Source organism: Alligator sinensis, unplaced genomic scaffold, assembly GCF_000455745.1.
Source record: "Alligator sinensis unplaced genomic scaffold, ASM45574v1 scaffold231_1, whole genome shotgun sequence".
Lineage (NCBI taxonomy): Eukaryota > Metazoa > Chordata > Crocodylia > Alligatoridae > Alligator > Alligator sinensis.
In genome coordinates, this window is record NW_005842003.1 from 2,147,861 (window position 1) to 2,170,001 (window position 22,141).

Genomic DNA, 22,141 nt, shown 5'->3' on the forward strand with positions numbered 1-22,141 from the left:
ATTAGGAAAAACAAATTAGCGCTCTCTGCTGCATAGCACATAAAAGGTGGATATGAGCTCTGTTCCTCCTCATTCTGGATGTGTGACCTAACCACTAGGTTAAAAGGTCAGGCACCAACCTTTCCTCCAGTTTTATGAATGATGCCTGTGCTCTCTTATGATTGTCCTCTTACATTCCGCATTTCTTTTGCTTAGGAAAACAAAACAAAACAAAATCTCCCAAATGAAACTGCATTTTCATGTCATGAAAAAACATGTGCTAAATACAACAAAAAATCTTTTGTTGTTGTTTTATTTACACTCAATAGTACTTTATTTTATTTTACTTTGGGGAGGAAGCTGGTAGCAGAAGGATTTTTTTTTTCCACACAAGCATTATGAACAGTACTTTTAACAGGACAAGGTTTAGGAAGAGTGTTGTTTTTTGTTTGTTTGTTTGTTTGTGCCTGATTTGGAATCTAAAGTAGAAGGCAAGGTAAATTTGCACTTTATAGCCTAACTAAAACAAATAGAGAGAAAGAGAAAGAGAGAGCGCATAAGCTTTTGTGAGCCCATGCTCACTTAATTAGATTCACTCATGAAAGCTTATGTTTATATGATTTAGTTAGTCATTTATAAAGTGCAAATCTCCTTTGCCTTCTTCCTGACTTCAGTCAAACACGGCTAGGTACCTCTCCTTGGAGTCTAAGTGTGAAGTTACATGTTGCACTTAGACCATAATAAGGGCACTTAAAACATTCCCTCAAGAGCAGGGATATTGCATAGGAGTCCTGGCTTCTAGCCAGGCCCCTGTTTAATTGTACTCTAGTGGCAAGTCAGAGCTATTAAGGTAAGAAACAATACTAACCATTAACATCTGACAGATCATAGCACATTCTAACTTTAACAACACTTAACACTGCATAGTTTTAGTATGGTCTAAGTGTACCATGCAACTTCACCGTAAGGGATGTACATAACAAGGAAGTTAGGTAATCTGGAGAACTCTGTGTTAGGGTAACACTAAGTGGATTTTCGGGGAGCATTGAATCTGAAGCTGACTAAAGGCATGGCCTGTGGCCTAGCAGAGCTGCTGACCATAAGGCAGAATGATATCTAAGCCAGACATTTGCTTATGGTAAGTAACCATTTTAACTGTGTCAATCTTTTTAAGTGAGTCTGTGTGACTCTGTGTGCTGTGAATGAGGTAAAGTCTTAGGAATGTGGAAGATGGTACACCCTAGAACAGAAAAACAGTCTGGAATGTGAAAAACAACACGTAATTGGTAACATGATCTCAGATGAACATATGCAAAATGGTGAATAGTGATTGGAGAAGAAGCCCTAAAGTCCACCCATTGGTCAAAGAAGTGGGGTGAAGGACTTAGACATGTGCTCATAACAAAAAGACATATAAATGAATGAAATGCATAGGCAATTCCATGCTAATGGTGCAAACAGTAAACGGAGGTGGAGTTTAAGATGGAGGGAAAATGGGTGGAACATAGGAAGAGTGAAGGTGGAGTGAATGTTAATGAACCTAAACCAAAGTGTATAAATGTGGAAAAAAACTATTGTTCAGGGCTGCTCCCCATGTTCATAAACTGAGTGTCTGTGAGGGAGCTCGCCCAAAGCTGTCTCCATTCTGAATAAAACTGTTGTAAGCAACGTGTGCTGGTGTTTGCTCCCTGCTTGCTCTAGGTAATGAGTAACAGGATCCATGGGCAATTGGATCATTGTCTCCCTAGTCATTGGGTGCCACATGGAGTCAGAGTCTAACATCATGCACCTAATTTTTAGAAACCCTGTTCCATGAATTCAGTCCACAAACCAAGGTTAGGTGTGTAAATCTGAAATATATTAAATAGGGACAGTTAGGCATCAATGACTGGGCTGTAGAACACCCAGTATGCAAGGGGACATGCTTGAACTGAAATCCTGAAGGGAGGGCATGTCTGAAATCCTACCTCTTCCTCAGTCTTAGACACTTAACTGCAGCCCTCAGGAAGGCGCCTATGTAAAACAAGGATTCACAAATTATCATTTCCTTGTATATAGCTAACTGGCTTATTTTTCTCTTTAGATGTCATGATGATGGTGGAAATTACCTTTACAGAATAAAAAGAAAATTTACTCAGAAGGTATGAGATCTGAGTTTATATTTTTCTTCAGCCTAAGGGAATTCAAATCTCCTGCCTTCCAGAATAGTACCCTAATCCAGGGGTGCTCAACTCTCACCCTGTAGGCCAGATCTGGCTCATGTTGCTATCATGTGTCCCACAGTGTTCCTAAGGGGTCTGGAAACTTGGCAGCAGGGGCACAGGGTTACCCAATTTCTAGACCCAAGGAGAGCCCCAGGCCTTGGGCCCTGGCCAATCCCAATATGCATGACCAGATGAGGACAATGTCAGGCCCCCAGGTTCCAAGCCCAACATTCAGGGGCATAAAGGGGTGGCACCAGGGCCCCCAGGCCTAATTCTGGCAGGAGAGGGCCCAATCCTGGCATATAAGGTGGGGGCAGTGCTGGTTGTTGGGGTTCTATCCTGGCAGGAAGAGGCAGTGCCAGGCCCCTCTGCAGACAAGTTACAGTGCATAGGGCAAGAAGGGGACAGTGTCTGACCCAAGAGCCTGCTCCTGGTGCCTGAGGCTCATTCAGCTCATTCAGTCCAGGTGACTCATTTGGCCCATGGGGCCAAAAGGTTGAGCACCACTGCCCTAACCTGAAGAATTCTTTAGACTGGACTGAGGGAACATTCATCCCATTCTGTTGCAGTTGGGTAACTTACATCTGGAAATTTTTGGCACAGTGGGGCATTTATAGATGTGCTCTGAGAGACAGGGGAGGGAGGGGTGCTTTAATTAGTGCAGCTCCGAGAGCTCCACTAATACCACCATGCTGAAAAATGGTGGTGGGACACTTTGAACTAAAGCTCATCAAGCTGACACTGGAGTCTGCTAGAGTGCAGTAATTACCAACAGACTGTAATTACAGAGCATTGGAGCAGCCTCCCTGCACCTGTACAGGAGACCAGGGATGTTTAATATATGAATTCCAAAAATTACTTTAGTTTAAGTTTAGGTGTCTAGGTGTTCAGCTCAGCCAAGTTGCTAGTAGTGCTGACTATGCACAAGCTGAACTTAGGTGCTTGTGGCCTGTCAATGCCTAAGCAATTAAGCAGTATTTTTTAGATTAGTGTCTTTGAATATAGTTACCTAAGTTCAAACTGAAGTGCAATGTATTGCTCTTATTTAGATAATTCTAAATAACCACACTTCAAGACACGCTTAAATTTTGCATGGTTTACCTACTCCCCTAAGGTCTTATGGGAAAAAATGAAACAGAAAGAAAAAAAAATCTCATTCTTTAGGAATGTGTGTTGACATTCATTGGTTAACTATAGTTCACCAATACTATAGTTTCATAGATTTTCATAGACATTAGGGATGGAAGGGACCTTGCAAGATCATTGGGTCCACCCCCCCTGCCCAAGGGGCAGGAAGTCAGCAGGGGTCAAATAATCCCAGCAAGATAAACATCCAAGTGTTTCTTGAAAGTGTCCAGAGTAGATGCTTGCACCACTTATAAGCCCGGGGGGGGGGGGGGGGGGGGGGGGGCGTGGAGGGGGGGGGGGGGGGGGAGAGCCGTGGAGTCGTTTCCAGCCTCTGGGGACACAGACAGTAAAGATTTTTTTTTTTTTTTATGCCCAGCCTAAAATGGTCTTCCCAGAGTTTGTGACCATTAGAACTTGTCTTCCCTTGGGGTGCCCTGGTGAACAGGTCATTCTCCCAGCTCCTGATGCACACCCCTTATATACTTACAGGCAGTCACCAAATCCCCCCTGAACCTATGCTTCTCCAGGCTAAAAAGTCCCATGCCTCTCAGTCTCTCCTCATAAGGCCTGTTTTCTTGTCCTCTAATCATGCATGTGGCTCTTCTCTTGACTCTTTCAAGCTTTTCTACATCCTTTCTAAAGTGTGGAGCCAAGAACTGGATGCAGTATTCTGGTTGTGGCCTCACAAGGGCAGAGTAAAATTGGAGGAATTCTTCCTGGGTCTTGTTTGAGATGCATTGGTAGATGCAAGCCAGGGTTTTGTTTGCTTTGCCAGCTGCAGCATCGCATTGGTGGCTCATGTTCATCTTGTGGTCAGTCATGACCCCTAAGTCTGTTCCCATCATGGTACTAGTGAGTATCCTGACTAGTTTCTTCCTGCCATGGGCCCCACTTACCTCACAGCTCACTGCCAAGCCTATAAGTATGATACGTGTTTTTTTTTCCCCAACATGGAGCATTTTCATTTCTCCATGTTGAATGCTATCAGGATTTGATCTGCCCACCTTTTGAGCCTGTCCAGGTCAGCCTGAATCGCCAGCCTATCTTTTAGTGTGACCATGCTTCCCCACAATTTTGTCATCAGCAAATTTAGCCAGTTTGCTTCTGATACCTGAATACAGATCTTTTATAAATATATTAAAGAGTACTGGTTCAAGTACAGAGCCCTGGGAGACACCACTGGTCACCATGCACCATGTTGACACAGTTCAATCAATTATCACTCTCTGGGTCTGACCATGAGCCAGTTCCCCAGCCATCAGATCACGAGCTTTTTGAGGCCACAGTTCCCCAGTTTTACTATAGCCGTGTTGGCTATCTCTCAGAATGTTGCATTCCATTAGCCTGTTGTTAATGGTTCCTTTGATTATTTTTTCCAATTTCCTACCAGGGATCGAGGTCAAACTGATTGGCCTATAATTCCCTGGATCTTCCTTCCTCCATTTCTTGAAGATAAGCACCACAATGGCCTCCTTCCAATCTTCAGGAACCTTTCCCAAGTGCAACGTGTTCTCAGATATCCTTGCCATTGGCCACACTATGTCAGCCAGTACCTTTAGCACTCTTGGGGGCATTCCACCTGGGCCAGCTGATTTGTGGATGTCCAGCCTCTTAAGTTGTTCCCTCATGAGTTCTTCACCAATGGTAGATGGGTGTTCCCCCATACCCTGGCAATTCTGCATCCAGGGTGATTCACTTGGGCTGGTGGAAGACCGATGCAAAGTAATTTTTAAAGATATTTGCTTTTTCCTGGGTGTTGGTTGTCCACTGACCCATTTGGTTTAGCAAGGGCCCAATGTTACCCATGTTTTTCTTCCGACTACCCACATATCTGAAGAAGGTCTTTTTGTTTTCTTGATTCCTGTAGCCAGTTTGAGTTCGGTTTCACCCTTGGTTTTCCTAGTTTGCTCCCTACAGGTCCAGGCCAGTACTGAATACTCCTTCTTGTTGATGTTACCTGACTTCCATCCCTTTATAGGCTTTTCTTCTCAGATACGGGAGGTCCATGAGTCCCCTATTTAGCCATGGGGGTTTCCCTTGTGCTTTGAGGATTGCATCATTAAGGAGTGACCACTCATCATGGACTCCCTTCTCTATCAGATCATGGTTTCTCAGGGCCTTGACAACCAGCCTCCTGAGCTTATGAAAATCAGCTTTCCTAACATCAAGGATTCTACATTGCTGACTGATTTGCGATCTGGGCCAGTTTATTTGTGAATGTCTAGCCTCTCAAGGTATTCCCTTATGAGATCTTCACCAATGATGGTGTGTGTTCACCCGTACTTTGGCAATCATGCATCTTGTTAGGAAGGGTGATCCCCTTAGGCTGGTGGAAGACTGACACAAAGTAATCATTAAGGAGATTAGCTTTTTCTTGGGTGTCAGTTGTTGACTGCTCAATATGGTTAAGCAAAAGTCCAATGCTGCCCTTGTTTTTCTTCCGATGACCTACATATTTGAAGAAGGACTTTTTTTGGTCCTTGATTCCCATAGCCAGTTTGAGTTCAGTTACAGCATTGGCTTTTCTAGTTTGCTCCCTACAGGTGTGGGCCAGTGCTGAATATTCCTCATTGGTGATGTTACCTGACTTCCATTCCTTATAGGCCTTTCTGTTCAGATACAGGAGTTCCACGAGTCTCCTCTTTAGCCACAGGGATTGCCCAGACCTTTTACTCCTTTTCCTATGGACTGGGATGGACTTTCCTTGTTCTTTGAGTACCACATTTTTAAGGAGTGACCACTCATCATGGACTCTCTCCATCAGGTCCTGGTTTCTCAGGGCCTCAACAACCAGCCTTCTGAGCTTATGAAAGTCAGCTTTCTTAAAATCAAGCATGTCTGCATTGCTGACTGATTCCCCAGCTTTGTGATAGATAGAGAAAATGATCAACTCATGATAATTGTCTCCCAGCTTCCCTTCAATTCTCAGGCCACTCAGTAGATCATCCCCTTTAGCCAGTACCAGATCTTGGAGTGCCTTACTTCTTGTTAATCCATACTCCTCTTGAGACAAGTAGAGTTCATCAAAGTAAGTGAGAAAGCTATACAACCAATCAGATTTGGCAGAATGCTCCTTCCATGAAATGTCAGGGTAGTTGAAATCACCCAGGACAACCATGCACCAAAAGCATAGAGCCTCTGCCAGTTCACTAGCGAATGCGAGGTCAAGATCTTCCTCTTGGTTAGGAGGTCTGTAGTAAACTCCTACTGTTATATCACCTTCACCACGTTCCCCCCATAATCTAACCCAGAGGGTCAAGTCACCCTTCTTGGGTGCCCAACTCCAGTTGCAGGGAAGTGTACTACTCCTTCACATAGAGAGCTACACCCCACCCTTTCTAGCAACACGGTTTCTCCTGTACAAGGTATAGCCATCTATACCTGTGGTTCAGTCATAGGTGGAGTCTCACCAGGTCTCTGTTATTCCTATGAGATCATATTGATTTTTGTGTAGTAGATGGGCCAGTTTCTCCTGTTTGTTTCTCAGGCTCCTGGCATTTGTGTACAGCCAAGCAAGTCTGCCATCAGAGGCCCTAGGCTTCCCAACACTCCTAGAAGAGGTCCATCTCTGGGCTGGTATAGGAGTGAGATCCCTTGTGCTATGTAACAGGGTGCCAACTAACTCTGTTCCTGTGGAGGAGAACAGACTGCCTGCTTTGGGAGAACAGGGAAGGAGTTTGGGTCAAAGACAGGGAAAGGACAGTTGCTTATGGGGTATGACTGTGGAGGTTAGCATACTGGGAAGAAGTTAATAGCTTGAAGATTGAGACAGCAGCTGGTGGCAATAAGAAGGACTTGTGGGGAGCAGTTGATTGCCCCCTGGGGCACTTCAAGAGACTGAGTGACTGAGAGAAACCACAGAATGAGGAATCCCCATATACAGGCTCAGCGGGGGAGGATAGAACCATGGTGAGACTCACCCAGAGTAAGGTGAGGAATGACAAGTACTTACTTTTGTAGACTGCAGCTTTTGGAATGACTCCATGAAGTGGGACATGGACATGACTTGTAGAGAACACAGAAAAGTTACTAGATGAGTGATATCATGGCCAGGGTGCTGGAGGGAATGGGAAATGCAAATGTGAGTCTGTCAGTATTATAGCTGGCCTCTACAGGTTTATGGGGAGCACAATAAAGCCAATTCACTGTTACTTTCTGCATTACATGATTAACTAAGTTACCTTTTGTTGGAGAATATCTTTCTAATTTTTCCATCAAATAAAGGTGTGGCAGATTAGTCCCCAACGAGAGAACTCTTTAATCAACCCTAGCACTGCCACATGCTGCATAACCTACTTATTCTGTGGCTGACACTTGGAGGGGTTGCTCTGGTGATTGTGCACCCAGCCCCCGGTGAACTTAGTTTAAAGCCCTGTCAAGTAGGTCAGCCATTCTAGCTGAGAAGAGCTTCTTCCCCATTGGAGTGAGGTGAAGGCTGTCCCTTCCCAACAGACCAATGACTCTACTTTGGAAGTGCAGACTGTGGTGAAAGAAGCTGAAGCCTTTGTAATGACACCAACACGACAGTCTTCTGTTCACCTCATCAATTCATCTCTCCTTCCTGATCCCTGTAGACACTCATAACCTAGGTGGGACTGCTCTGAGACATGTCATGTGTGTCCACATGGATGAGGAGCATAGGGTAGTGGTCAAAGGGCTGGACTAGTTTTGGGATCCTCTCAGCTAGATCCATGATATGGCCCCCTGGGAGGCAGCAAATCTCAGGGGCCAAGGGGTTGAGGTGGTAGATCGCTCCCTCTGTCCCTCTGAACAGGGAGTTGTCCACAATGATCATTCTGCATTCTCTTCTTGCAAGCTTCCTTTGTTCCTCAAGTGCTGGAGCTGGCAGTTCAGCTGCCTCTCCAGATACAGCAAGGATTTTGTACCTGTTGCGAAGATCCAGGGGGTTGGTGACCCTGGTGCCGTGTGCCTTGGGGCTGGAGACAACCTTTGTCCAAGCATCCCCTAGCTAGAATTAACAGGAGATTCTCTTGTCCACCTTGTCCTGCCAGCCATCTTTGTACTCCCCTCTTTATTTTTCAGGTGAAGAATCTGGCAGTAAGAGCCAATCTCCATGGCATACAGTCTCTGCACTGCTGCCTGAAGTTCCCCTATCCAGCACTCCAGAGACTCCAGTGTGTGGCAAACCTCACAAGGAAGATGTCATTGCTCCTGATCCCAGATGCCTGCAGTCATTCCAGGCAGCCCCCACAGCTGAGAGCCAGGGGCCCCATCTGAGTGGAGGCTGGAACCATGGGCTCCATCTGGGTGGAGGCCTCAGTGGTACCAGGAGGGGGAGGGGGATGCCAGACATGGAGGGGATCTGTGGGGTGCGGTGCTCCACCACCATTACACAGGTGGTAGTCCAGGCTACTGCTGTGCCAACTCTTCTCTTCAGCTCACCACCTAGAGCCTTGTGCCCCTCCTGCTTATCCCCCTGTGTGAACTCCCATGCTAACTTGCTCACTGAGGCCCAGAGTATGCCTGTTTACGTGCTCTGTTCATGAGGCTCTGGTCTCACAGCTCTCTAGGGAGCAGGGCTAAATAGGAGCTACAGGGTGGGCATCCTTGGCTCCTCTCAGCTACCTCCCACTCCTGACTAGTTTCTTCCTGCCATGGGCCCCACTTACCTCCCAGCTCTGTGCTGAGGGTTAAGGTCGGATTCCACCAGAGGGGTCCACTGGGGTCTTCTGATCTTGGGGATGAAAGTTACACAAGAAACTTTCATCAGATACAGAAGCTATACTGGATTTAGTCTTTTCAATCCATTACACAAATTGCTTACATTTCAGATTTTAAAGCAGATGAAACAACAATAAATATTGAACAAATAAAGTTCATCTATTTCTAGAAGAATTACTAGATCAAAATACAATTAAAAAATCAATGCAAGCTTGTTAGTTCATTTTAACTCTGTGGGATACAGTAAGTAAAGTCTGAAAATCATTTGTACATGGAATGGCCCTCATTCAGCCTCCTCATTAAAGATGGTTTTGCCATTTTCCCCTTCTTCCAATCATTAATATTCCCTGTGCCTTCTCTTTCCTGAGAAGCTGCAATGTGGCTGGTTCTTCATTTGATTCACCTTTTGTAATTTGCAACTCTAGGGTGTGTCCTGATGAGTGCTCACATGCAGGGGTGTGTGTTTCCCACAGGACAAATAGTAGTGACACATATTTGTGCCACAGCTATTTGCCCCAGGCATACCCTTGCATGCATGCTTTGGCATGCAGCAAAGTGACACATGTGGGGTAGGGGAGGCTGTGGTCAGCTCCTGTCCTGGTTCCATCAGCTTTACGTGGGGCCCTTAGGCTTCCTGGGGCAGCAGTGGTGTTGAGCCAGCCATTTGGAGCCTGGCTGCCAGGCAGAGCATTACTCTAGCTGGCCAGGCTCCCTTTCTGGCTTCATATGCTCATGCCATATGTGTGCAGTGTTTTTTTCAGTAGCAATTTTTTTTTTTTTTTACACTGGTTCTGCCGGTGTCAAATTTTGGTGCTGCATTGCAATTTAACAGCACAGCAAAGAGGTGCACATATGTCATGTGTGGTTTGCAGCACCTCACATTGCTTTGAGGCACCGCAAACTGCACGCTTGTCACGACGCACCCCTAAAGTGTAGCCATACACCCATATATATATACATATATGTTGAGTCTTGTCATTTTTTGATGGACCAAAAGGTAGTCACTATAATAATAAATCAACTATTATGTATTTATCTGGCACTAGAGTAGGAAAAGGGATGGCAGTGATCACAGAATAAGCATGCAGCAGCAAGAGCCCCACAAGGAATCCCAGCTAGTTATTTATCTTGGGCACTGGGGAAACTCATCCATCAATTGTCTCTTTCGGACATACCAAATGTATCCTTCTGGCCAGTTGTAGGATGTGGTAGGTACTAGGCTCTGTCTTTGTCCTGCTTACTAGCATTCCTACTCCCTAGTATTCCTGAAAGAAATTATGACTATCCCTTTGTGAGGGAGCAGGGCAGTAAGGAGGACATGCTACTTTTGCTCTCTGTCTTTCCCTCCCTCCATTTTCCTTTTCTTTTTTAGCCTACTGAAATTAATAAGAGACTTTTTACTGACTACAGTAAACTCTTGATCAAAGTCTAGATGATAGTAAAATAATATAATATAATGGAATGTTTAGTCCAATGGAAGGTGAGAAACCAATTCTGATGTTTTAGCACTGACCTCAGGCAAAATTTCAAAGAAAACTGTTATAAGTTACACAAATAAACTAGCATAAACAAAGTGTTTTTCTCCAAATTCCATGCTTTATTTATTTATTTGTGTATGTACATATGTATGCATGTATGTATGTATGTATTTATTTAACTTTTAAAGTTTGTATTTCATGTGAAAAGAAATGGATAGGTATGACTCTAGTAGGAGTATAACTGATTGAAGCATCACACATCATAATACCATAGTATGTTGAATGCCGCAAAGCCATGTAGGCAAACATTTATTTGAATGCAAAATAGTATAGTTGTTTGATTTGATGGTTTTCAAGTCTCTCATGCTGTTTGTAAAAAGAGCAGCTCTTTGCCAAACACTGTGGGAACAAAAGTGTATCTTCAAGTGAAAAAGAGGGTTCAGATGTAAGCTTCTTAGCGATCTGATGTTCGTTAGTCATTGGTTTAAAAGATTTCAGATAACCAGTCAGTGAGCAGAAGAAAGATCATGTGAATTAATTATTTTAGATCATGAATAGTAAACTGTAAATAGCCAAAGCCATCTGTTCACAAGCCTCAGTGGATTGAATTTGTTTGCATAAACTACTTGATGAATATTTTTGATCATACAGGTTTTGTCAACCTGAAGTTTTAATTATGAGTGTAAAAGAAGGGCCAAGCTCCCAATGAAGTATGCTCACAGTGAAGAATCTGACAGCTTTAGATATTCTATTATAGGACTTGCACAGCATACTTTCACAGGGTACTTTACAAAGAAATTGTGTTTGCCACAATACATATGACTGCATTTCTCAAAAATCCCTTTAAATTGAATGACCCAATACAAGAGCACACATATGGAATGTTTAGTCGTACAAAAGCTGAGAAACTAATCTTGATGCTGCAGCAGATTCAGGAAGCAGATTCAAAGAAAACCTTTATATGTTTTAAAAATAAACTAATATAAAGAGTGTATTCCCTCAATGCCGTGGTTCATATATCCATAGATTTTAAGGGGCTGGAAGGGGCCTCACAAGATCATTGGGTCCAGGTCCCCTGCACTAGGCAGGAAAGCCAATTGGGGTCAGGTGACCCCAGCAAGGTGACCATCCAATCTCCTCTGGAAGATTTCCAGGGTAGGTAATTGCAGCCACCACTGGAGGGAGTTTATTCCACAGTCTGGACATCCTAACTGTGAAGAAGTTCTCCCTAGTGTTAAGCCTGAAACGGCCTTCCAGCAGTTTGTGGCCATTACTCCTGGTTTTCCCAAAGGGTGCCCTGGTTCACTGAGCCCTTGATGTACTCCCCTGATATAGCAGTAAGCTTCTAACAAGACTCCCCTCAGCCTTCTCTTTTTTAGACTGAAGTCCTTAAAAAAGAGTCCCTCAGACTTTCCTTGTATGGTTTGCCTTGCAAGTCTCTGATCATATGGGTGGCTCTTCTCTGGATTCTCTCAAGCTTTTCACATCCTTGTTGAAGTATGACACCTGGAACTGGATGCACTACTCCAGCTGCAGTCTCACCAATGCTAAGTAAAGCAGGAGAGTCACTTCCTTGGTTTTGCTTGTGATTCATCAGTTGATACATGCCAGGGTATTGTTTGCCATTCTGACTACAGCATCGCACTGATGACTCATATTCATACCGTGGTCTATTATTACCTCCAGGTCCCTTTCATTCATGGTGCTAGTCACTTTGGTGCCACTGAGCCTGTAGGTATGTTGGGGATTGTTTGTCCCCAGGTGGAGTACTTTACATTTCTCAATGCTGAATTACATCTGGTTCTGATCCGGTCAGCTTGCCAGTCTGTCTAAGTCCACCTGTATCTGCAGCCTATCTTCAAGCTTGACCACGCTCCTCCATAACTTGGTGTCATCCACGAACTTGGCTAGTGAGCTCTTCACCCCTACATCCAAATCATTGATAAAGATGTTGAAAAGCACTGGACCAACCACTGACCCCTGAGGGACACCACAGGCTACTTCTTGCCAGGACAAGATAGATCTGTTCATTAGAACTCTCTGGGCCCTACCCCACAGCCAGTTTCCTACCCACCTAACTGTCAAGGAGTTAAGCCCGCAATCCACCAATTTTCATGTGAGAACATCATGGGGTACCAAACCAAAGGCCTTTTGGAAGTCAAGGTATACAATGTCAACCTCCTCTCTCTTATCCAAGTGGCAAGTTACCTGGTCATAGAAGGAGATGAGATTGGTAAAACAAGACCTGCCCATGATGAAGCCATGCTGGCTGTCATTCAGAATCCTACCTTCTGCAAGCATATCACACATAGACTCCTTGATGATTTTTTTCCAGGATTTTCCCTGGGATAGAAGTTAGGGTAATTTCCCTATAGTTGTCTGAGTATTCTCTCCTCCCCTTCCTGAGGATGAGCATAACATGAAGATTATTATTTATTTATTTATTTTAATTTTTAAAAATCCTCTCTCATAAGAAAGGGAATGGGTATATAATAAGTCCAGTAGAAGTTTGTTGCTTGAAATACCACACTTAATACTGTATCCACAAAAAAAACCCAAAAAACACCCAAAAATAACATCCATTGCTTGCATTTTATCCTGCCTAGCTGCATAACATTTCCAGAATTTGAGACTGAATATTAGGAAACAGGGGAAAGATGCATAGCTAGGTCCTGATCCAAAGCCCTGTGTTAGTAGTTTCATTGGGAACTGAATCAGCCCCCAAAATATATGTTTGCAGCAAATGCTGAAAATAACAACTGTCAAAAATGAGGTAAGGATAGAATAATTGCTTGGGGTGTGGATGACCAAAGTTCAAATGCATACTATCCCTGTCTTTATCTGGCCCAGTTAATAGTCATACAAACTGTAACAGCTCTAGAGAAAGAGACTGAAAGAGAAGAATGGAGTAGTTAAATGACTGGAGGATGTAAAAATCTTGTCTACTTGAGTGTGTCTCTCTAACAAAGATGATACCTATCCTGTAGTGGCAGAATGAAAGGACTTTATAGCTTGTAACACTATTAAGTGAAATAGCATTTTTTTTTAAATCTCCTTGCTAATATTACAAGCAAAGCATTAATGCTAAATTGTATTGGGATCCTTATTCGATTGCATGCACATCAAATAAAAATCAAATAATTCATCATGAATAATGTTCATGCTGAAAAAGCAGCAACAACATAATTTTAAATAATAATTAGTCTGCTGCTGTAACAGGCTGCTTTAGTGTTTTGTTAAATTGAGTAGTAAGTTTATACTCCATTTGGCAAATGGCTATTACAAAAAAGAATATTGCTGCCTTTCAGAATTCCAATATTAATGTAACCTGACTCAGTGGGCACAGAAAATAACATGATTACCAGTACAGTATCAATTTGTTATTATCACCTTGCTTATTATGCCTTCTCTATATAATGGAAATAGTAAGCCACCAACACCTTCTCACAGTTAATGAGAAATCATTACATTAAACTAATACTGTTTGAAAGTTAGGGTGAATATTTTAATGACAGCAGGGTACCTAACTTCAAGGCTCCATTGAAAATCTCAGCCTGAATCTTTCCATTCTTCCACTGACAAGCAAAACCCTTTTTGAATTGATCCCATGTGTCTGCTTGCACTAAAGAAAGCCTATATTTCTGTAGAAGGTGTCTGCTGTCTGTTCCGATAACCATAGCATAAGCGCAGCAGACAGGCAGAAGTGTCTTTTAAACTAGCCTCTACTTTCTTCTTCCCTCCTGGAGGCTCTTCAGTCTCTTTCTTGTGTTACCATTCTCTGCCTCTAAGCTGTTCTCTTTAGGATCCAGACCTACTGTAAGTGGCTAGGCTTTTATTCTTTATGAAGTGCCTATTTTCTGGGCTGTACATCTCTGAGGGACATTATGGTGGTTGTAAAATGTATACATAATAGCTTTGAGGCTTGGAAAGAGTAAGAAACCTAGAGAGTTTCAGGTCACAGCTCTGAGTAAATTCATTAATTCCTTCCTTAATAGGAAGCACATAAAAATTAATAAATTGGGCCTGCTGAGCTTAGTTTCACTATATAGTGAAGTAAACATTTTTTTTTGGCCAAGGATTACTTGCAGCTTTACATTTTTAATCTGCAGAGACAGAGAGAAAGAGAGGTCTTAAGGGAAAAATATGACCCCCACATTTCATATAATACTGTCTATATTATATTATGAGCTGCAGTTGCAGCTCTAGATAGTCATGGTCTAAATAGCCCTGACCACCATAGTCCATCAGTATTAGCTACTCTTGTAGTCAACAATACATTAACAGTAACCAGAGGGATACAGAGAAAGAACTACAAAATCTTTCCAGAGTTAACATAAAATAATTAAACATCAACCAATTATTTAGACACTGAAGTAGAGGCTTTCCAAGCCACTTAGGCAGCTACATCCACTACACCCAGTGTCCACTGTATATTTAAATTGCTTAGAGAATGTCAATCTAAAGTCATAATTGATAAGTAGATAGATGATAATATGCTGTTTATGTATCATTATTATGTATTGTCAAACTGTCTAAGACTCAAATCTAAGTTTAAAACAATTATTTACAATAAAAGCAACAAAACTCTTCCCTGAAAAACTCAAGAACTTTTATTTTCCTCTTGAGAATTATGACTTTATTTTCTAAGTCATTGAAAAAATTGAAAAAAATACTTACTAAAATTATATATAGAGTGCTAGAGCAGTAGCTATAAAGCATGATACGAGTGCTATATAATACAAAAATAAAATAAAATGATATATCAGCTTTGTAAGACAGAATAGTTTTTTATTTCTTTTTTTCACCCTCTATGAGAAAGCTAGTACCTCAGATTCTCTGAATCATACACAGTACACTGCAATGTTGTTCACTCTATTTGTGAAATCCCCTGTAAATATATCACTTCATGTCAATAAATATGATATATTTAATGGACTATGGCTCTTATAAGAGAGGGATTTCCCATGTTATGGGTTACTGCTCTAACAAGTCAGCTATTGTGTAAAATGCAGTCATATTTTGAGAGAGCAACAGCTGTCTCTAATTTTAGCGCAGAACCTGGTGCAATGGAACGTTCACAGAACATGTTCTGGATTAAGTTCTTCAGGCAGATTTTCAAAGAAACATTTTCTGCATCCCAGTCAAACCTAGATGCATGGTTAGATAGGATCTGTGCTACTCAGCCCTTCCATTTAATTATAGAAAAGTAGAGCTGGGAGGGGACATCAATAGCACTGTCAAGATTAAGGAACTTTGGAGCATGTGCCTGACATACTTTGCCATCTTTGGTGGGGGGAAAAAAGATTTTCAAGCTTATAACTTAGTACATACAAAATGAATTACATACTGCCAGACCTTATTATTTGGCCAGTGCCTATTAACCAGTGATACTGCATTAATGAGTACAGCACCAATGACAGTAGAAAATGTATTTGTCTTCTTAACAAATTAATTAATAACATTAACCTCTTTCTTGAATGAATGGGGCCAAATATAGTTTGAACTGAACCTAACAGAGAGCAAGAGAGACAAGGAAAAAATCTACTTTTATAGAAGCTATTTTATGTCCATATCACGTTCAGAACTGAAATATATGGGAAAAAGAAACCTTAGATCTGTGCATCTCCTTCTGTACATCAGGGCAAAACAGTTTATGTCTTTGTGTTTAGCATACACAATGTAGCTGAAGCATGGACTTTTCAGAAAGGTCCAAGGAACCAATGGACACTGACCAGTGAAACTCTGCCTGGAGATGTGAATGGATAAGGGACAGGGAGATGTCCCCAAAGTCCCAGGGCTTCCCCCCAGCCACAGCCTCCTTCCTGGTCAGGTAGATGGGCAGCTTAGCGAGGGCCAAGAGGAGGTTGACCAGGAGGTTCCAAGATTTGGTGTGCCATGGACAAGGAATGCCAGGTGTAGTGCTGCCAGAACCTCAGCAAGAGGCTCTTGAGAAGATGTTGCATGGACTGCAACCTGGTGCACCCAAGATAGGCATGTGCCAGGGTTTCCCTCTGTTGACAGAAGGGGCAGAAAGTAGGGGTGTCTGTGAAGATACATGCATGTGGTGATGACTCTGTGGAAGAGCTTTCAGCTGAGGTTCCTGGTGGCTGATGGTATGAAGTGGACTGGATTGTACACTGGGGACCCTGAACATTTTTGAAGATATCCTGACACTTGGCATCTGTGTGGGACGTGGGGACAGGATGGAGTGTGCATGAATTTATAGAGCTGGCAGCAATTGGCTGTTCAGAAGTGAACTAGCTTTATATTCTCCTAGCCTTTGGAAGTGGTGAAGTGGGGATTGCCTTGGAGTCTGCTGAGGCAGGGACAGCACAGTAAGCTCCTGAGGGCCTCTGAAAATCAGGTAAGTTCTTTAGATGTTTCAATATGGGTTTCAGTGCTTAAGATTAGGTATGAATGCTTGAAAATTTGACCTCTAGGAGTTCCCATTGGAGCACTATAGCTTGTTCTCCATTATCTAATATGGAAATTAATGCATAATCTAGATATTATTGTTCTAAAAATACCTTTGTGAGCCAATTCACACCAGGCAGCATTCTAAACCACAACCTCAAGTTTTGTCAACTAAGGGTGCATGCCAGTGTTACATATTCTCCCAGTATAGACCCTAACTATACAAAGGTTGACAATGTTTTCCCAGAACAAAAATGGCAGTCCCAAGAGAAAATTAACTCAAATCCAGCTAGGTAGAAGTAGATCCCAGAAGAGGTTGTCCTGGGAAAATGAATACATGTACACTTACCCTTTTGATTGACACTAAGGAACCATCCTTCAGAAGCATTCCACAATGCATTGTTCTGCTTCCTTCCCCCAGACCACCCCGGGACACAGTTTGTGACTTGGACTGGACTCCACTTAAGTATGAGTCAAACCCCTCTACCTTCCTTTGTCCCATGACTGCAACAGGGCCAGGAAAGCCCATCCCCTTTTACAAGGCCCACACTATACTTTAGGGCACTAGGAAGATACAGGGTACCATAACAACTGTTTCCAGGCACATGACCTAGGTCACAGATTCTAGAGACCCATTCCCCCACATCCCTACACTCCCAGACCTCTACACTACAGAACCCCAGACCCCCAGAAACCCAACCACCTGAGACCCAGACCTCACACCCCTCACCTTCAGACCACCATATCCAGATCCATATGATCCAGGTCCATGTGACCCAGCCCCCTATCCTGCCACACCATTGTTATTCCATTGCAGGCTGCAGTTGACATGCCTGCAACTACCAAGACAGGAGACATGCTCTGGGCCTTCTTTCTCAAAGCTTTACAGTAGAGAGGACTGGGGATTGTAAGCAGAAGTTCTCCAGGGTCCATGATGCCCTGGGGTGGCCAGCCATTTACCACTACCCTATGCAATTGGCACTCTCCAGAAGTTAGGGGAGTTTGCAGATCACACTAAGATGCATGCACAAGGGACCCTGGATATAGGCAGCTGGCAGCAGAAGCTGTCTGCCCAACATCTTTCTGGCTCTCTGACATTTTTACAACTGCAGGACTTCTTGTGGCTCATTTGAATGCTGTATGCACCCTAGTAAAATGGAATAGAACAATGTAGAATGGGCACAGGAAAGTGGAGCAAGAAGGAGGCAAATTTCCTTTTACAAAGGGGTTGTTTTTTTTTTTATGTACTTTTATATAGCATATGTAATCTTTGTCACTCAATAATCATGATCAGATATGACAAATAACTGCCATTGAAAAGCTGACTCATTTGCCAGACAAAAGAGCAAAAAAGGTATTTTCACTCTGAGTGGCTTTTATTTGAGATTAAAGAAAAGGACAAACAAAGAATAAAAAAAAACAAGCCTCAATGAGAAATCAGTATTTTTTACTCTGTTTAACAGCCAAATTAAATTGGCTTGTAGCATTGCCACCCAGGAGACTGGGAAAAAGTGGGTGGAGGGAGGGAAATACTTTTAAAGGTATGGTAGACAAAAAACAAGTGAATTCTTACTTATACATTACACAGCTGGCTATGCTACATCTTGCACTATCCCATACATTGCCTGAAGTATTTATTCTCATCTTCATCATCATTATTATTATAATTTTTATTCTGGTACCATTTTGAAGCTCAGTCATGATTTCTGCAAAAAAATATGCTGAGATGTAGAAACATAAAATAAAGCGCTACCCTTTTCTTGGAACAGGTTTTTTTTTTGGGAGGGGGTTGTTTGTTTTTTATCAACCAGCTGACTTAAGTGGGAAAAAAGTAAACTCATAATTGTTTTTTGTCACTACATGATGAAATCTGTTTCCAATTGTTCTTATGTTACAGTCAGAATTAGTGAGGAAGAACCACCTTTATTCTCCGACTTAGAAAATGAACTGGTAAGGAGGTGCTTAGTCTGCAGACAGCTGAGACCAAGCTTCAGGTAGCCACAGCTAGAAGACTGCCCAGCTGGAAGGCCAGGAAAAACTGATAAATGGTCTTGTTTGTTTGGGTTTTTTAATTAATTATTTTTGGTTGCTTGTTTGTAATGTTACAGTGAAATCTTGAAGATGCCATTCATCTTTCAAAGTTCAGTCCTCTTATCCACAGACTGGTCCTGGTTCTTAATATATTTGGTGAATAGATTGCTCCTACTTGCAATAAGAGACAATGGAAAAGTTCCATTGACTTCTAAGGAAAATGAATCATTTTGAATATTCTATAAAAGTTAAAGTAGATGGTACAGACTTTTTTTTTTCTTTCTAATTCCTGTTGATTGCAACAGGAGCTCTGCTATTGATTCCATTGGTAGGAGAGCTGGAACGACACTAAAAAGCTTTTGGAAAGATTTGTGGTGACTAATGAATCTAAAGACACCATGGACCATCAATTAAGCCTCAGAGCATAGTTTAATCTGTCATTTAGCCTCTCTTTATCTTTCTTATAAAGATCTTTTAGAGGCTTTCTAATCCAGAAATTAGAGTAATTTTTATTTGATTGCTAAAATAATCTGACATTTTAATAACTGAGCAAATTGACAAAACACTTTTATAACAAAGGTGTTATCCCAAGTTATTGAAAACACTTAGCATCTATAAATGTTAATAAGAACTGAGGGTGTTTGGTGTGCCACTACATTTTACCTGCAAACACTAATCAATAGGAGTATAGAGGGAAAAAGTATCTGAGATAGATAAACCAGTAGGGATGTGCGAAGTGGACAGTATTCAATTCAGATTCAGATTCAGCCTGATTCAGGGGACAGTGATTCAATTAGCTGATTTGGATCAGTCCCAATTTGGTTCAGCCAAAGACACAGCTTTATACATGTCCCAGAGGCAGCCAGTCAAAAGAGCCCTATATCACACCCTGGGGGCTCTTAGAGCAGAGGGCAGACATGAAAAAAAAAACCAAAAAACATACAACCCACAACAGGGCCCGTGGCACCACGAGAGAGATGAGGGGAACCCACAAGAGTTGCAAGCCACGCCTTTATATGACTGAAGCCGGCCAGTGACGTCATCAGTAACCACTGGTCAGCAGGCACAAAAAGGATTGCCGGTGGTTGCAGAGGAAGGCAGGAAGAGAGAGAGCCTGAAGAAGCTCTCTACTCTGGCAGTGACGGTGTGCCCAGAAGGAGGGAGAGCCAGCAAAGGCTCTCTGCACCAGCAGCAACTGGCGTGCCCAGGAAAAGAGAAAGCCGGCAGAAGCTCTCTACACCGGCAGCGACCAGCGTTGTTCAGGAGGAGGGAGACCTGGTGAAGTCTCTCTATACCAGCAATGATCGGCGTGCCTGGGAGGAGGGAGAGCCAGTGGAGGCTCTCTACACTGGCAGAGACTGGTGGGTGGAGGAAAAGGGAAAGCCCAGCAGGGCAGCAGCAGACGTGGCTCACAGCACAGGCAGCAGTCAGCTAGAGCAGGAAGACCATGGAATGCTGTAAAGAGAATGCTGTAGATTTTGGCGGGGGGAGAGTGGCTTTGCAAACTGCATTTGGTGGCATGAGGGGAGCAGTGACCCAGAAAGAGTCTGGGCCAGATGATGGGTCATCGCCCAGAGTGTTCTCAGGTACCAGGTGAGAAGTACTGATCAGCGGGAGAGAGGGCGAAGAAATTTAGAGGAGAGTGATGAGAAGGCACCACTGTGTCCTAATGGTAGGGCCAGGGAGGGAACCAAGCAGATCCTCCCCAGCTTTCAGTTTTGTTCTGTTCTTCACCACCCCCGCCCCCCCGCCCCCCCCGCTGTGGAGGAGTTGAGGGCATGGGGAAGCCAATGCCAGGAGCTAATCCTGGAACGAGGAAGAAGTCTCAGTTAAGGGGAAGAGGCACTGGCAGGGCAGCTTCCTTCTGTCCCCTTTTATTTCTCCTTTTCTTGTTGTTGATTTTTCTGTTTTCAGTTTGAGGTAGCCTAAGGGCAGGTACAGGCCCAGCTTAGGCTAGACACGGAATCAGTTGGACCGCCATAGGTGAGTGCGCTCCAGACACAAGGCCCAAAATAAAATGCATCAGGGTCAAGAGAACATCGGAGGATGGCTGACTCAAGATCTGGTGACTCACCAAAGGTTGGGGTGAGGCTGGGGTGTAGGGGAGGTGGAGCCCCACGGACAGCCATCTAGTGGACTACCTACCGCTGAGGAACCCCTGGCAGTTTGGCCCCCCGCTGAAATTACACTCAAAGTCATGGCAGGAGAGTCTGGGGGTGGCCACCTAGGTGATAGGTATTTACTTCAGGGTTTACAAGAAACCTTAGTAAGCCCGCTGCTGACTGTCCAGGCCAAGGCAGCACGCAGACGGCTGTTCGAGTCCAGGTGGTCACAATACGTTTTTTCTACATACCTTGAAGTACCAGGCATGCCTCATTAACGGTGAGATGGTGGGGTGGAGGAAGCATCTGGTCCACTTCCAGGTCCACTGCTGAGCATGTGGGGGATGCCCCTGTGCTCCCATGGGATGCTCCATCTGCCCCACCATCTCAGCATTCACAAGCCATGTCTGATACCTCGAGGTATGTAGAAAAAACATATAAAGCTGTGTCTATGGCCAAATAGTCAAATCTCTCCGAATTGATTCAAAGGCCTCCAATTCGATTCAGAGAGATAAAGGATCTCCAGATTGAATTCAGTTTGGAGATTCAGCAGCCAAATTGGGCCGAATCTCCTCTGAATCAAATCAGTGACCAAAGTTTCATATAGCTCTATGTCACGGCGGGGTCCTCGCGGAGGGCCGTGTGCTCCTTAAGGTCCCTCGCTCCGTGTCAGGCCGGCCCAAGGCACCCTCTAATTCTCGCCCGCCACGTCTTGATGGAATATATATATAATTGGGAGGCTGCCTATGACTCCCTGGGCACGGCTACTCAGGACCTCTGTCCCCGCAGTTCTCCCGGACTCCTATGGTCACCCGGTATAGTGGGTGCTCCCCAAGCACCCTAGCCTTATGGGCTATGCGTGGCTCCTACCAGCCCCTGATACCACGCCCCAAGCCTCGCTGATGTGATAGACGTTGTTGGGTCTCCCAGCCCGCTTCCCGGGCCTCCTCAATAGTGTAGCCCACTCTGGGCTCTCTGCAATACCCAGCCTCTTACTGGGATCTGCTGCGCCCCCTCGGGCTTCTCGATAAACCGATATGGCAATCCCCCTCTCTGGGGCTTGCCGTGCCCACCTCGGGCTTCTCAATAAACCGCTATGGCACTCCCCCTCTCTGGGGCTTGC

At 43.7% G+C, this 22,141-nt stretch overlaps 1 long non-coding RNA gene across 1 annotated transcript in view; it reads right to left on the reverse strand.

The window, feature by feature from the left end:
* The window catches only part of LOC102378046, an 85,742-nt gene that overhangs the window by 12,146 nt on the left and 51,455 nt on the right, over positions 1 to 22,141 (reverse strand). Inside the window, exon 2 of the long non-coding RNA XR_323595.1 lies at positions 8,942 to 9,006. This is a non-coding gene — a long non-coding RNA (uncharacterized LOC102378046). The remainder of the gene's footprint in view (positions 1 to 8,941; positions 9,007 to 22,141) is intronic.